General features: G+C 39.2%; 1 protein-coding gene across 7 annotated transcripts in view; it reads right to left on the bottom strand.

Moving 5' to 3' along the window:
* The window catches only part of NRIP1 (nuclear receptor interacting protein 1), a 141,067-nt gene that overhangs the window by 12,226 nt on the left and 111,464 nt on the right, over positions 1-17,377 (bottom strand). The window contains exon 2 of one of the 7 annotated variants that reach the window (XM_057412990.1): positions 9,568-9,616. The exons of the other annotated variants lie outside the window; for them this stretch is intronic. The gene's annotated coding sequence lies outside the window, so the exon portion shown is untranslated. The remainder of the gene's footprint in view (positions 1-9,567; positions 9,617-17,377) is intronic. 7 annotated transcript variants of the gene reach the window in all.

Here is a 17,377-nt window from a genome sequence, read left to right as displayed (position 1 = left end):
CCTGGACTTGTGCGATGTGTTTGACACTGTCTTGCACAACATCCTTGTCTCTGTACTGGAGAGGCATGGATTTGATAAATGAACCACTCGGTGGATAAGGAATTGGCTGGATGATCACACTCAAAATGGTGTGGTCAACGGCTCAAAGTCCAAGTGGAGACCAGTGACAAGTGGTGTTCTGCAGAGGTCAGTACTGGGACCAGTGCTGTTCAGTATCTTTGTCGGTGAAACAAACAGTGGGATTGAGTGTGCCCTCAGCATGTTTGCTGATGACACCAAGCTGTGTGGGGACACTGGAGGGAAGGGATAGGATCCAGAGGGACCTTGATACGCTTGAGAGCTGGGCCAGCACAAAGCTCATGAAGTTCAACAAGGCCAAGTGCAAGATCCTGCACCTGGGTTAGGGCAATCCCAAGCACAAATACAGGCTGGATAGAGAATGGACTGAAAGCAGCCCTGAGGGGAAGGACTTAGGGTTGTTGGTCAAGCCAGCAGTATGTACTCACAACCCAGGAAGCCAATTGTATCCTGGGCTGCATCAAAAGGAGTGTTACCAACAGGCCAAGAGAGGGGATTCTGTCCCTATTCTCCAGTCTCGTGAGACCCCACCTGCAGTACTGCATCCAGCCCTGGGGCCCCCAACACAAGAGGGATGTGCACCTACTAAAGTGAGCGCAGAGGAGGCCATGAAGATGATGAGGGCTGTAGCACCTCTCCTATGAAGACAGGCTGAGAGAGCTGGGCTTGCTCAGCCTGGAGAATAGAAGGCTCAGAGAAGACCTTAGAGCAGCTTCCAGTGCCTGAAGGGGGGCTACAAGAAAGCTGGAGAAGGACTTTTTACAAGGGCATGTGGTGATAGGACAAGGGGGAATGGCTTTAAACTGAAAGAAGGTAGATTTAGATTAGACAGTAGGAAGAAATTCTTTACTGCGGGGGTGGTGTCACTGGAACAAGTTGCTCAGAGAAGCTGTAGATGACCCATTGCTGGCAGTGTTCAAGGCCAGGCTGGATGGGGCTTTGAGCAACCTGGTATAGTGGAAGGTGCCCCTGCCCATGGCAGGGGGGCTTGGAACTAGGTGATCTTAAAGGACCCTTCCAACCCAAACCATTCTGTGACACTGTGAAATTAATTGATTTTAAAAAGAACAAACAAGCAAACAAAAACCCCCTCCCCCCAAACCCAAACCAAAACTGAACAACCCTCCCCCCAAAAACACAAACATCTGGACAATAAAATAAAATCCCTCACCCATCAACACCCCAAAACCAAGCATACCCCCAAAACAGCTGAAGTAAGTACATGGAGAGCCGGAAATGAGGGACAGACACAAGTGCCAGAGAAGCTGAGTTTGTGAAAGCCTTAGTAGCAGCCCTCAAGGTTTACAAGTACACTCAAGCACTGTACACAGCTTAATCCAAGACTGTCCTGCACTTCAGAACCTCCTGCTAAATTCAGCTAAATTCAAAGATGAGTCACATGGTGTGGCCATTTTTTGGTTTTGGCAGTCTTCAAAAAAAGCTTATGTCAGCCTACCTTAAATTAGTATTTGTTATTCTAACAAGTAAAAGAATTGAGCATCATAAAAATAATCACTCTTGGATGTGGGAAACCCAACCCACTCCATCCATATAACTTACAATTTCGCTCTCTAACTGAACAGTTCACAAAAATTTCAGTCAATTCTTTAGCACAGAGGAATGTATGTATACTTGGTCCTATAAATACTACTGCAGAAATCTCTCTATTTTGTTCTGTAATGGTATAGTAAAGGGCATATTTGATTTCATTTCTTGATCAGTATCTGCTAACATTCAGACATGAACTTAGAAACACTCTCTGCCAACTCTTTGCCAGTTGTCTATTCTTTTCCGTATTACATTCAACCTAGAAATGCCATGCCACCTGTGAAGGAATGGGGTATTTGACGTCTAAACCTGCCCCATAAGTCACTGCTCAATGATCTTCTGCTACTGAAGACAAAAACGGCAGAAACAAAATGATAGGGCAGAAAAGTTAGATCCCACCCCATCCTCAGTAAGGACAGGAATCCAGAAATAGCACCTATCACTAAATCTCAGCTTAGGTAGTGTGCTGATCAAAGCTCGTAAGTACAGTGAGCAGAAAGGCTTTTGGTGAATTGAGTCTTCTTATTCAAGAAATAAAAACAAATAGGCATGAAAATATATACCAAGACCTGTTTTCAGGATAGAGAGGCGGATAATATACTGGTAGGTATACCAGAATGGTCGAAAGATGCACCTTTCCCATCTTTGTGAGCCAGCTGCATAAATAAGCAACTAAAAGGAAACTAACAACCAGATTCACATTCCCTTCAACAGATATGAAAACAAATCACCAATTATGCATTTAACTCTACACCAACTCCGCAAGAATGACATTTGATTAATACACAGTGAAGAAATCAATGTCCTCTTTCTGGACTATCATGCTTTTGAGTTATGATCAATGCATGCAGATAATGCATTTCCACACAGCTCTGACCTTCTGCTTGCTGAAAGGATCTAAACATACAGGCATTTATTGACAGCACTGCAATGAAACTGTGCATTTTCTTGGATTTGTTGGAATAACTGTACGTGTTAGATGACTTGTCATATTGTAGGTCATTTTATGTTGTTTTAAGAAAGAACTGGTTTCACAGAGACCAAACTGCAAAGCACTGAAAAGCAGTGCACAGCTTCTATTGACAGTAGTAGTTGTGTTCCACTTGGGACCAAGTGTTTCACGGTTAGTTATAAATGAGAGGCACTTTCTAGACTTTCCCTCAGAACAGTTTTCAGCTAACCAAGCACAAATACACAGTCATTCCATAGCAAGATCTATTCAATTATATGTAATACCCCATAAATCCATGCTAAAGACCCAGATGATTTGTTTTTTTTGGTTTGTGGTTTTGGGGTTGTCTTTTGGGTTTTCTTGTGGGTTGTTTTTTTTTTGTTTTTTTTTTTTGGGGGGTCCCCCTCTTTTTTGGGGGGGCTCTTGCTTTTTCTTAGTGGGAAGGACAATGTAGTTTCTATTATAAGGAGAGATTTCCGCTTATGCACATGATGTTTCTAAAGGCTGCAGACACAGAAAAGGCTCACAATTTCAGTTAAGTGGGGAAAAGAAAAACCTGCATTACAAGAAGGTCTCTAATAGTTCAATTGCAATTAAAAAAATAATTTTTTTTCCTCTCCAAAATAGCAATAAGCCCAAGTGGAATTAAAGATACAACATAAGAACCTATTTTAGCAAAACCTGGGGTGAAAACGCTAACAACATCTAAAGAATGTCACAGAAAGCCCTCATCTTACCACTACGCCAGAGTTAATCTGAAAGCATGCATAACATAAAACCCTAAGTAAAATGCTAAAAGCCTTTTGAATCATATAGATGTATATAGAGACGATCAGTTAGTTAATAATATACAGACATTGGAAATTGAATTGCAGCTCAATCTTGGCCATGAATCAAATCAGAACAAGTAAAATACAGACTTAGCTCAAAACTGATAATAACTTTATTCACTGTCACAAAGCCATGGTAAGAACAGAGGATGGCTGGCAAGGGGAGGTGTTTAACTACTCTTCAATACAACAACACACACTTTGAGGTAATTTCTCAAATTTTATGTTGATAAAAACGGCAAGCACTCCAAGAGGAAAAATAACATGCCATCAAAGTTGTGGAAAAGAGCTTTTACTAATATGTCTTACATTTATAAGTGCAACATGAAGGAAATAAGTGCAAAATAGCAAGAAAAGCTAATTATTGTTACCACCTGTTCTATTAATGTCAAGAAAATTGAAACAGGTGATCACACCTATTTAAAAAATGTGTAAAACAAAAAACTACAGATGTGTAATTGATTTCTGAAGAAAATGTGTGATTTCCTACATATGATAACATTGCCCCCAAAATGAAAGACCTATTAAAAATAAATCTATTTCTCCATACTTACACATACGTACTAATTTTGGCCATCTTTCATAGCGGCTGCCCCATCCCTCGAAGTGTTCAAGGCCAGGATGGGGCTTTGAATAATATGGTCTAGGGAGAGGTGTCCTAGACGGTAGGGGGGTTAGAAACAGATGATCTTTAAGGCCCCTTCTGACCTAAACATTCTATGATTCTGTGACAGTGCCCATCAAACCAAGCAGCTCACTAAGCCTTTATAAAGCCATATGCCCAAACATCAATTACACCAACCAACTTCACTGCCATGATAGCATAGGTCTAAAATTAAGCCTGTGCTCAAGAGCTCTGGTGAATGCAAGTAGCACCAGCATATCAGATCCTACCTGGCTGCTAGCAAGCTCCACCTTGATCTCTAGAAATGAATACCATCTCAAATCACCATGAAGAACAATCCTAGTAATCAATAAAATAAATAATAAATAAAATAATAAAATAAACTAGTTCACAAGCTGCACATTCAAAGGTATACAAAACATGGTTACATGTCTGATCCAACTGTTAAGCCACTGTCACAAGTTGGAGCCTTGCCTTGATCTATGGATCTGCAGCCTCTAATGCCTGCCACCTTCCCAGTAGTGACACAAGCATCCCCATAGGAAGCTCCTTCAAGGCAAGTCAGACCAAGGACCTCATCACCATCAGAACCCCAAAGGTACTGCTTGAGAGGTTGTTTCAGTCATTTTACGTGTGACTACAAGAATGGCACGAGGAAGGACAAAAAGCAGGGATTACTTTCAGTACCAAGCCCAGACTTATGCCAAATGAAAACACTGCTACCAGTGAGATTCTTACAGAGGAAACCCCACCTCCAGGCAGAATGTCTGTGCTGAATTTAGAAGAGTTCATTGGTGAGATAAAGATGCCTTTTTAAGAAGCATCTTCTCAACAGAATTAAAAACAAATAAGTGGTCAATATATTCAAGATCTGAAAATCAAGATCTGAAAAGATAACTGGAAATAAAATAATTGATTTCAGTATTTTAATTTTTCTATTTTACTGAGGCATCTTGTGAAGCTGGAGTATAAATCCTATTAAACTGAACTTAGTTTGTCCATTCCTAAAATAGACTTGACATACAAACACAAACACAAGGTCAAGGTCACAGATCAGCAAGAAAGATTACAAAGAGGCCTGATGTAAGAGCTGGCATTTGAACAAAGCTCCTAGATATATTTTTTTTCAGTATGCTTACCAGAAATATCGCTACACTACATTTTCTTCACATTGGTACATTACATGTTTAAAGTATTCCCCACCTTTAAGAGCAGCTGCCCTGATACTTATTTATTTTGACAAGGTATGTTAGGCAGTATACCAAGTAAATTAAAGAAGAACCCATATGTTAAATGAAAAGGGAGCAGTGGACACTTTTTGTCATGCTTTTCACTCTGTTCAGCTATGTGATGATACATATGAAATCAAAAGTCCAAAAGGGAAACTCACAAATATAGGACATGACAGTAAGACCACCACTACAGAATCAGGACCAGAGTTTATAACTTCATGCAGTCCAAGTTACTTATCTTAACATAGCAACTGTGTATTTGGATGTGCATTTCCAAGCACAGCAATTGCTTATTCATCCTAATCAACTGTGTGCACAGCATATATTTCTCAATTAAAAAAAACCAAAAGAACTCTTAACACAAGGTCTGCGCTCAACACAATCAAACTAAGCTCTTCTGTAATAAGGACAACATTTACCTTCTAGAAAGCTTCTTTAATGCTGAACACTGAGTAAGTGAGCAGATTAAACACAGCAGCAACAGTTGAAAGACTCATTAAAACTCAGTTGCTGAAAATAGTTAGCAATGAAAGTCATTCACTGATCTATCCATCCATCTATCCATCCACCCACTGATAGATACATTCTCAAAGCTTTAAACACATGCTGAAGAGTATTTAGCTTATGGGTCACATCCACCAGACATACCTTCCTATGCTTAACAAGAGGAAGAAAAGGTGCCTTGGGGTGACATAATGTCATATCACATTCAAAGATTTACTGCTCCCACAAAGTTTAGATGATCACTGCAATAAACAGTAACATACAGAATAGCACGCCTTGTACTCTTACTTCTGAACCTCTACTTTCAGTACCAGCACGGCTCTGATGTTAGTCTAGACATGACTGGGAGCAGTTTATACTTAGACAAAGAGCCATGTCTATAAATAGGAGCATTCAAGTTTGCATTAAAGCTTTTACTGGAGCCCATCTGGGGTGACCTGCACAACTCACTTACATGCAGGCATCTCAGACATTGCCAGTAAAACCTTCATACCATCACACACCCTCCTGCATCTTGTCTCAGCTGTGCTTCAACATTTGTGCTTCAACTGATTTTTCTCCATTTAATTCTCCTATGGGTGTTAGATCTGCAGCACTCTTTCTGAAAGGCTGGTTTTTTTGAATACATACTTCATAAGAATTAGATTGTCACCTTTCTATGCTATAGTATTGCCTGATCTACTAGAATCAGATACAAATCATCCTGAAGTCTGGGATACAAGCTTCTCAGTGCAACAGTGTAGGTGTTTTTAGCTCTGATAGTGATTCATCAGGTCTTAAAACAGTTACTGCTTTAGGATCACACTGAATTAACTTGTAGACCTTGGAGCAATAGAATTCTACTCTTCCTTAGCCCCTCCTTTTCTAAAACCTTTCAGCAAAATGGGAGAAAACGGGAGGTTTGGGTTTGTTGTTGGGCTGTTGTTTTGCTTTGTTGTTGTTGTTTTGCCTTGTTTTCCTTCAAGCAGAATTTCTATCCTTCCCATTTTGTGAAAGGCTGATAAAGCTTTTCGCTGCACTGAAGTGTTAGGAACGAAAAAAAAAAAAAAAAGAAAAGAAAAATTAAATCAGGCAATGATTATGATTCAAGATTAAAAAAAACAACCCAAGATTAAAAAAAAAAACACAGAAATCCCCCCCCCAAAAAAAAAAACAAACAAAAAAAATTTCATTCAACATCCACAAAAAAATCCGTAATGGACTCTGAGAACCAAACACGTATGAAAATGTGAATATGTATTTCACAACCAAAAACATTCTAGGAAACACAATCGCTTATTAGCAGTACAGCTATCCAATACTTCAGACTCTAAAGCAAGTACACTTGGAGTAACATAGCTTATTTAAGTTTACTAATGCATGAAAATTGGAATAGGTAAAAAAGCTTCTATGTTAATTGAACTATATTACAGAGAATAACTGTTCATTCACTATCATTTTAAGTCTTCTCTCATGCTTATACAATGAAAAACACTTTAATCAGTATAACCAACCCTTTAATAAAAAAAGTCAGCATCAGTTAGGTGGATGGTGGTTGGGTTTGGTCTTTTTGGGGGGTTTTGGTTTTTTTTTTTTTGGTAATGTTTTTGTTTTGGTTCCTCCCCCCTTCCCCCCCTCCATTTCTTTTTTCCTATTAAATACATGCTGACACCCTTTATACATATAACCTGCAAGAGCAGGAGGCTTCTGCTAGTTCTGAATTTTTAATCAAATCCCCCACTTTTCAAGCAGCAGGGATGACGCAGGTGCTACCAGCAGCCAGTGGCAGTTTTGGGCCCAATTCTATTCCATTCCATTTCTCTATGTCTCTGCCTCTTAAACGGCTTTCTGCACAGAGATACTAAGGTAAACCATTTCAAGTGTGCTGTCTTTTAAGGGGTGCTAATAACAAACTGCAATAAATGACTAGCCAATATAGCAACAAAAATGAGTATGACAGCTAGCACAAAGAGAGTACTTCTGGTCAATTTAGTAGTCAAGCAGTCCACAACAATGGACTATCTTGAAGCACTGGATGGCTTCCAATGCCCAATCCTGTAAAGGTACATTAAAGGAAAATAAATTACATTGTCTGTGGCTATACTTACATATGTGAAATCCCAAATCAAGTTTTTAAAAATGTTAAAATATCATATCAATGAATAATTTAGTAGTAAGTCCTTGAACTTTTACTTTTTACTTATTTTCCCTAATAAGTAGGTCTGTGGATTTTAACAGGATAACAAAATAATGACACGTTATTTTGCATATGCTCAGGTTTGTGCATGAGACAGGCATCTAATTGATGCAATATATATTAAGGTTGCAGAATTGGGCACATGATAGATGTACATCTACTATACTGAAAACCAGCAATACATTACCAGTTTAAGCATCATGACTATTACAAGCAAACTGGTTCACATTCAAAATTTGAATATTCTTCTATTATTCAGGACACAGCATAGGATTTCCTTTTTCAAACAAGAGGTGTGAAATCAGTTAACTCAGCTTTCCCAATCCTCAAATTGCTCAACACACACCAACTATAGCTGGTGATCTGGTTTCCCACATGCTTGAAGTCTGGTACAGATTCTGATTCTTCATCTAGCAAAATTGGCTGGTGGTAACAATGAAAAGCAGTGTGAGGTAGGTGGTGAATCTGCCTCTGTAAATCTTGCCTTAGCTTTGGGGGAAAGGAGGCACGGACAGGACAGATGCGACATGACACCTACAGAAATATTTCAAAGTTGCAATTACAGTTTTAATCTGTTCCCTTAATGTCTACTGATAAACTGGGGGGGGGGGAAATTACCATAAAACAAAAGGTTCATGAATCTAGCAAATGAACCTGTGAAAATCCATGAAAATACCTTAAATTATGTATCACGTAGTATCATGTATAATAGTTATTTTCCATAGCTACAACCCTATTGATTCAGCTGATCAGGCTAGGTATTATTTCCAGCTTCATGGTAGAGATTTGAGCATGGCTGACAGGTCACAGCTCCTGTCCTTTGTATATGTAGCCATCTTTGCTTGATGTATGCAGAAGAGCAATTTCCCAGCTCAATATACCATCAATAAGTAACTCACATTTTCTATATATTGAATCAATATATAGTAAGGTATTGTTGATGACCTGAAGATAAATTTCATTGACTGCCTGTAATCTCACTAAATTGTACTTTTGCTTCTTCTATTAGCCTTACAAGAATCCTGCCATAACACTAGGAAAGAACATTTTCGTTCAACCCTTGTTGCTAAATTCCATCAGTGAGCAATACCAAAAGAACTTCACCGAAGACTACATTGATGTGATTTCATTCCACAGCAGTTCAGGCTGATGTGTACCTGCAGCATCTTACAGAACCACAAGCAGATTCACAAATACCAAATTAATGCAGAAGCAAATCATACTGGCCAAGGGAGGTTCAAATCAAACAGGCAACAAAGGAAGAACAGAGGAGGGGGGAAAACCCAACCCAACTGAAACCAAACAACTAAAACCCCACTCTTCTCAAAGAGACTTCTTGCTCTAAAAGCATATAATTTAAAATCCATTTGCTGAGAAAAGTTTTGGTGGGCAGGTAATCACATCTATGGCTTCCCTGGAAACTTTCAGCAGATTGTTATCTTGGCAGTTAGCAACCTCAGGAAAAGGAGATCAAAGACTATCTGGGGATGTGAAATAGACTCAGAATTTTTAAGGGGGATACAGTCAAAGCTAGTGTGAATTAGATAAAGTTACCACTCCACACCTGGGGTGAGAAAAAAATACAGGTTAGTAAACTCAAGTTCAGGGGCAGAGATTCGTACCTTTCAATTGTCAGTGCTGGTTCTTTGTGAATCTGCTTTTCACTCCACCCTGCCAAAAATAAATACATTCATATCAGGATGCAGAAACTTATGACGAAAACAAATTTTATTTCTACTGTAACAGGAATGTCATTCTGTTAATTGAGTATCAGCTCATGACAGGGAGTACATCTTGCTTCTTAACAAGGTATCAACAGACTAAAATAGTTTTTGCCTGAAGTTGGTTATATCCGTGGTCAGTTTGTGACACTACCAGAGCTTGACCAGCAAAAAACTGAGCTGAGCAAGCTGGTAAAGGTAACCTGCCAGGAGAGAGATAAGTCTCCTCACCTTGTTAATGCTATCCACTTTGTCAGAAAAAGTTGTTATCAGGAGATTACCTTTATGCTGACACTCCCGACTATCCATTAACCACAATGACTCCAAAAAAGAAAAACAAACGACAACCAAGCAAACAGCACACACCTTTGACACTGCATCCTCCTCCTCTAAAAATCTTACTCATCTTCTCCCACTATTATCCTGAAGTTACTCTAGTCTTCTCTCAGCTCCCTACTTCTACAACCACACTTCTGTAACATTACGGACATCAACAATCCTTCCACACTACACAAAACACAGCTGTTAGTGTAATCCTTTCCCCTCAAGGCACTCTGACCATATAACCCTTTACTTCAAGTTTTCAATTGTTTTTCTATTGCTCTAGGTTGAATCTAAAATTTCTCATCAAAGTTCTACAGACATTAATAACTTTACTTCTATCCATACAGCCTAACCACTTACTGTGTCCTTCTTCCTTACTCTTTTGTTTCCACAAACACTCATGTTTACTGTAATACTCAGGCACCTCTCACAGGAAATTCCATTATGCTTCTGCACTGCTCCCCCCAGGCAAAGATCATCAACACTCTGGAGGCTATTTCTTCCTCTGCTCCAACAGTAAATCACTGTAGCAAAAATGAATCCAAATCCACCCAAAATACTTCCTGCAAAACCACAAGCCAAAACACAAATGATGTATGCTGCTTGCCTTTCCTCACAGATTCACACCACACTATTTGTTCCCTTTCCCTCATCAGGCTGTATGAAGTTTAAAACAAATACACTGCACCTGCGAGATGCTGAGTACATACATTATACGAATTCAGCTGGGCAACAATTAAATGAAGCCCTAGAGCAATACTGGCCTCCAGAATAAGCCTGTTTTCCCTTCTCTTACAGAAGAAAAAACACCTTTATTGTTTTTGCAGTGCAACAATACATGCTGCTGTAATAATACAGATTCACCCAAAACCTTTCTTTTACTACATATGATTGGAGAGGAAAGAAAGAGTGATACATGCTAAAAGATCAACAGAACACAAAGATTAATAATATGGGGAAATGGGTACAGGAGGGCTAAAATATAATGTAGAAAGAAGAAAAACCAGTATCCAAGGGCTACCCTTATCTTGAGCTGCTGCTATTAAAAACGTAGTGAAAGCACCTTCCCTTCCCTGGCTGGTACAAGGACAATATCCTTAGCCCAACACAATCTGCTATCCCTTCAGAGAGCACAGATGGAAGAATGACCAGAGAAGGAAAGGAGATACTGCTCCTAGGAAAAAGCCTTCTCAGAGAGATGTTTTTTTTTTATTTTTTTTAATCATGACAGCAAATGGTACCAAACACAACACGAACAAGTAAACTTTTGAGGAGGAAGATGAAGGCAGAGAGAGTACCTGCCTCAGGTACCAGCTAAACATAAGATCTCATTCAATGACACAAAGGAGGACTTTTGTATCTCAGTCACCTTAATGAAATTACCTTCTGAGCCCAAACAGCAGACTTAACTCTGTAAATTCTCCACCTCTTGGAATATAATTTCTCCTTCTATTCCTCAGATCAGAGGGATTTGATTCACTAGGTCTACCTCTGATTTCAGTTTTATTGCACATAAAACTTAACCCTTCCTTCTGAAGTCCCTTTGGTATCTTCTCTATTAAATCACATAACCCAAAGCTTGCCTGTAGCACTTCTGAAGGTGAACTGTTTGGCTTACTGAGAACAAGCTACTGTGATGCAAATTCCACTCACCTTCTCTATATGCTGCCAGGTTTACGAGATCAAGTCTGTCTGTGCTTGACATTTGCTGGGAAACACACCAGCATAATTACTATTGTAAAACATTTTATATTCCCGTACATTTTACACTATGACCCAAAAGTGCTTGCGAGCTAAAACAAGATACAGGGATAACTAACTGGAAAGGAGGAGCTGTAGGGGGAAAGGTAGGTATAAGGTAGAAAAGCATCAATGGCAGGTGAAGACAGTGAGGCTATTCAAGCTGCCTGGGACACTGTCTCAGAAGCATAAAGTCCCCATGTAAAAGAGCAGCAGAAACAAGATGATGTAGGACAGTGCAGACTGTGAAAGGACATAGGCAACCTGCTTCATTAAGATATAAAGCCAGAGATGAAATTTAGGTAGCATGGTTCCTAAAACACGAGCTGTTTTTCTCTACCATTGTAGGAAGCATTTCCACTGCACTGCAATAAACATCATGTTACTATGCATACGGACAGGAAGTAAAAGTCTTCAGGAGTTTAGATTATTTTTATTGGGATCTTGACCAGGGGAACAAACGGGAGGACTGCAAGATCTGAAACATCTTGACTGTAATCTATTGTTGAGAACGTGGTGGTGGGGCGGTAAAGAGAAAAATCAGACCGAAAGCTCCACTTACATAGGGGGATAGGGAGTAAGATTCCAGAATGAAAATTAATAGACTAAACTATTCTTGTAATTAACTTCTACATATGAGAAGCAAGGTGTGCACTGAATGTAAATTATTTTTGTCAGCTGCCTGGTAAGACACAAATGACTCTAAAGAACATGGAATAACAACAGCTTCCCTTTTGCTAATCCATCTGAACATAAGATGTTACTGGAAGTATCCTTCTCAAGTTTTCCAGGAATTTTTGTGCTTACCTTTAATTGCCTTAGTTTAATATACGTGGGTATTTTCCAAGAGCAAGCATGATCCACGTTCCACACAGATACCGATCATGAGAAAGGCAGTAGTATTTATGACAGTTTTCCTATTGCATATCCAAAAACCCCAGACTATTTGACTGGGATATGTCAGCAAAACCTTTCCTGCACTAGGTACTGACACGAAAACCTCTCTTGTTTAAATTAAACATTTCTCTTTGTTTGACTGGCAAATTTGATTACAAGTTTAATTTTTGCATAGTAAAGTTCATCCAGCCATTTTAAATTTCAAATTGGTTTGCACTCCATCATGACCAGCTGAATGCCACAAAAAACCTTTCACGTCATGATCTCATAAATCATAGAGAACAGAAGAAATGCTCTCAGGAGCAGGGTACTGTTGATAAGAGACTTTTCCCTCCGTTGACTGTACTGTCAGCTGTAACTACATGCAAGAGCCCACACTTGCAAATTACACAGAACATGCATCTGAACTACCCTTCCATGAAATTATTTTCTTTGTTAAAATGATAGTCACAGATAGAAAAGCTGAGAAGTGTCTGAAGTTGACCAAGCATCCTTCCTTTCTTTGAGGCAATATACAACCATCATTTCAAAACTCTATAATTAAAAAAATAACCCTTGATGTAGTCCACTGCCAAGCTGCAGATAGTATGCAACATTACTAACCACAGAACGGATTTTCATAGACTATCCATCCACTACATGAATCTGGAAAAGAAAATCCCAAACTATTTTGGACTTGAATTAACTGCAGAATTCATTTCCATGTTACTTACACATAAACCGAGGTCATAAAAATCCTCACTCACAAACAAATTAATGACAATAAGAGGCATTTCAGTTACCAAAGACCTATTTCAATCTGACATCTAAGAATCTGATGTTAGATGGCTGCTGCTCTTTACAGACTGATCATAGTAATTTTACTCCTCTATTGTTCACCAGGACCTCTCATTATATGCACTGTGTGGGTCTAAACCATGTTGAAAGCTACTGGGCACTGTCAAAACTGAAAGAAAAAAGTTACTTGATATACGGACAAAACAGCACACTTTACAAACATCAATGAACATATCACAGCAGTCCTTTGAAATATTCCCACTTTACACATGAGGAACAGTGTATACAAGGAAGATTAAGCAACTCACCCACAGTTACATGAAGTCTACACCCATAGCAAAGAAAGAAAGATTTTCTAAATCTCATTTAGCCCTTTAATAACAAGATATTCTCTCTTTACCATTTGTGGGTGGTGTCTCATCCCTCCTGCCCGCCACTGGTGAAACAAAAAAAAGAACCGAGCACACTGAACTTGAGGAAACAATGGGGCTTACTAAAGGAAAAGGACTTGCACACCACAGTAAATGGTTTTGTCTTCCAAGGTAAGAAAAAATATCAGCACTGCCATTATCTTTAGGGGAGATATGTGTCAGTCAACTATAGCCAGCATAGGTTTTCCACTATACCTACTGAAATGATATTCTGTCTGAGAAAACAACTGTGTCAGTATTGAACTGAAAAGATGAATGATGGCATTAGGATCAAAACCATAATTCCACAAACTTCTCCTACTTCTCAAGAGATCTGACCTGCTGAAACAGTCCTAATGAGCTGGGCAAGTACTATTTTGTTCATTGGAGCTGGAAGGATCACTGCACAGCAGCAGCAGCAGCAAAGAGTTTTGCAGGAGTGGCGCTTATGATCCACTGCCCACTTTCACTCTCTTTCCTAACCAAGAACAGCACAGTCCTTTTTATCCTAAACCAAGGATCTCTCACTGAAGCATGCATAAACGTGTATACACGTATCTAAGCGCTTCCTTCCCAAACAGGTCCATTTTTATTTATTTGCTTTCTAAAGCTGGCAAAACCTGCTTTTTACTAGTCTAATTCAGCTGCAATACATTCACAGCATTGGATTGCTTGGACGGACTAGAAAACAAGGCATGCATTCACCCATAGGTACACCAGTGTATAAACTAGACTCCAGCAGTCCATGCTAGAGGCAGAGCTATGAAGGAAAGGTGACTGACACTGCAGGGGCAAATCAATTGACACAGGAGGCATTTTTTCTTTTTTACATGTGTTAAAATGTTTTGTGGTGCCCAGGCTCTGGAACCCCGGATTACGCAAAGCCTGACTGAGCATACACTGCAAGCTTCACCAGTAACTAGAACTAAGTCTGCAGAAACAAGTTTGCCTCCCATTTAGAAAGCCAAAAAGCACAAGAGGAATATTCATCCTTTAACAGTCAACATTAGCATTTTGCCTGATGAGTTCCTGCAAACTCAAATTCCTAGAATCAACTAGGTTAGAAGAGAACTTTAAGATCAAAACCAGCCTTTACACCACAACTGCCAAGTCCCCCTAAACCACATCACTAAGGGCCCCATCTACATGTTTTTTGAACACTTCCAGGGATGGTGTTTCCACAGTGTTCCTGGGAAGCCTGTTCCAATGCCTGACCACCCTCTTGGTGAAGAAATGTTTCCTAATATCCAGTCTAAGCCTCCCTGGCACAGCTTGAGGCCATTTCCTCTTGTCCCAATTCCAGCATATGAAGCTGCAAGTTTCCAAATTGACCAAACTCAATAACTAACTTATTAATTTGTAGAACTTGCAGACACCTGGCACACGTACTCTTTGCCAGAGTGAGAGAAAACAGATCAAGTGGCTGACAAAAACTGGCTTTACAAAAACTGTAAATCTGGGAGGAAGGGAAATATCTCAAATTTTGTAGCTGCTAACAGTCACTGCCATTATGGTTGATGCTGATTCTCTAAAAATCTTTGGTTTGTAGAAACAAAGAAAAAAAAGCTGTTTGAAACTTTTAATACACCCCAGGTTTTTCAAATGGCTTCAGGAGAATACATTAGATAAAGATTAATAATCTTGTCTACTTTAGTTCATTTACCATGACTGAAATTGTACCAAGTACCAAAACCAGGTCCCAATTCTTTCTACAATTTTACAGTGAAAACATCTTAAAACCACACAAAATCTTCTAAATGCAGCTTTCCCCTTCCTTATCTTACCATGCTCACCCCCTCAAGTAAGACTGATTTAATTTTTACTGATGGCTCCATTTCAATCATTTAGTTTGATTCTGCTGCTGCAGATGTTTTGTCCGGTGGTCAGGAAAAAGATGCCAGAGCTTATTTATCAGGCCTTGTAAAATCCTCCCCCACCACCCCAATGGAGTATCAGCAACACTTTTAATTTTCAGGGAAAGCTAACCAACATAATAGACAAAATATTTCCCTCCAGAGGTTTCAAAGCAGTCTCAGTTCAGTACACAAGGCCACTAATTACACAACTGCCTTTGGCATTAGCAGGAACCTGGAGGCTGCAGCGCTGGTTAAGGCTGCTTTCAGTATCTATCTGCACAGAAAATCTGTTTACTTAGAGAAGTTATGCAACACCTCCATTTCCTCTTTCCTTACTAAGGTAAAGCATGGTAACAGAAGGAAAAGGGGTGGAGATTGCAAACAGGCATTTCACAATCTCAAGCAGGGAACAGGTACCTTTCAAAAACACACCTAAACTGGAATTTGCCTCTAACATCTGCCCAAATTGATGATACACTCCAGCACCATCTCTTATTTAAAACTTCAGTATTTCCAGAAAAAAGGCAATGTTACTCAGTTAACCAATGCTGGAATCAACTGCCTGCCTCCAATGGATCGTAAGAATGTATTTTGAATCTGATTAATTTTATTTGGTGGTTTTGTTTTTGGTTGTGTTATTTTGGGTTTGGTTTTTTTTTTTTTTTTGGGGGGGGGGGGGGGGGGGAAGGTTTGGGTGGGAAGGGCCTGAGAAGTTCCCCCTCTCCCAGATATAGTCGTTCACTCCAGCCCAGGCCAAGCTGCATTGCAAAATTCTCATGAAGATTTTAGTGTTACCTGAGGATTACATGTTCATTCATTCAAGCTGGCAATAAAAGTTTTAATTCTGCAAACATCCTTCCATTTTCCATAAAAACCCCAAACAACAAGAACAAAAAACCCCCACCAAAACAAAAAACAGGTAAAAATTATATGCTACTCAACCTGATGGCACTAGGAAAACTGAGGTAACAAAACCATGCACTCATCAGTCGTCTTTTAACTATGATCTAAAGAGTAAAGAGTATACCTCATATCTCTACTCAGACACTAATAACTGATGAAAACAAAACAAACCAAAAACCCCACAACTCCCAGGACTGGCTTATTCAAAAGAGGAATTATAAGAAGTGTCAAAGCAGCCACAGCAATCTCGAATGGTAAAATGTTTCCAAGGACTTGGATTTAATCACATGTCATTTTCTTTTCCTCTAATAATTTATTTAAAGTCACAGGTTGAATTATTTATGAACAAAAGTTAATTGCATTGAAATGGAGTACTGCCCTCTATTTATCTAACACCTTCTTCAGAGCTCGACCACCTGTCACTAACTAGTTAAAATCTAAAAAAGGCCAGTACAGAATGTAATAAGATTTAACCATTTCTGCAGTATGACTGCAGTTGACTTCCCAAATCTTGTTAAATATGGTACTCCCTTGATCTTGTGATCTGCTGTGTGAATTGCGCAACTGTTTTTACTGACTTTTATCATGACAACATGTGTTTATACTTGAAAAAAACAAACAAAAAACAAAAAAAGAAAAGCCAGGCAGAAGAACACCTCACTCACAAAATATTTGCCTTGAATAAGTAAGATATGACTACTTAGTTAAAATTAAAGACATCATTATTTGAGTACAGTCACATCACAGAGCTTCCCTATCCAGGGTTCTTCGAAATTTTCTTGGCTGTCAAAGGATCTTGAAGAT

Source organism: Pezoporus wallicus, unplaced genomic scaffold (genome assembly GCF_028554395.1).
Source record: "Pezoporus wallicus isolate ANWC-B61680 ecotype Strahan unplaced genomic scaffold, APGP_CSIRO_Pwel_v1 contig_6484, whole genome shotgun sequence".
Lineage (NCBI taxonomy): Eukaryota > Metazoa > Chordata > Aves > Psittaciformes > Psittacidae > Pezoporus > Pezoporus wallicus.
This window is presented reverse-complemented; position numbering and strand designations above follow the sequence as displayed.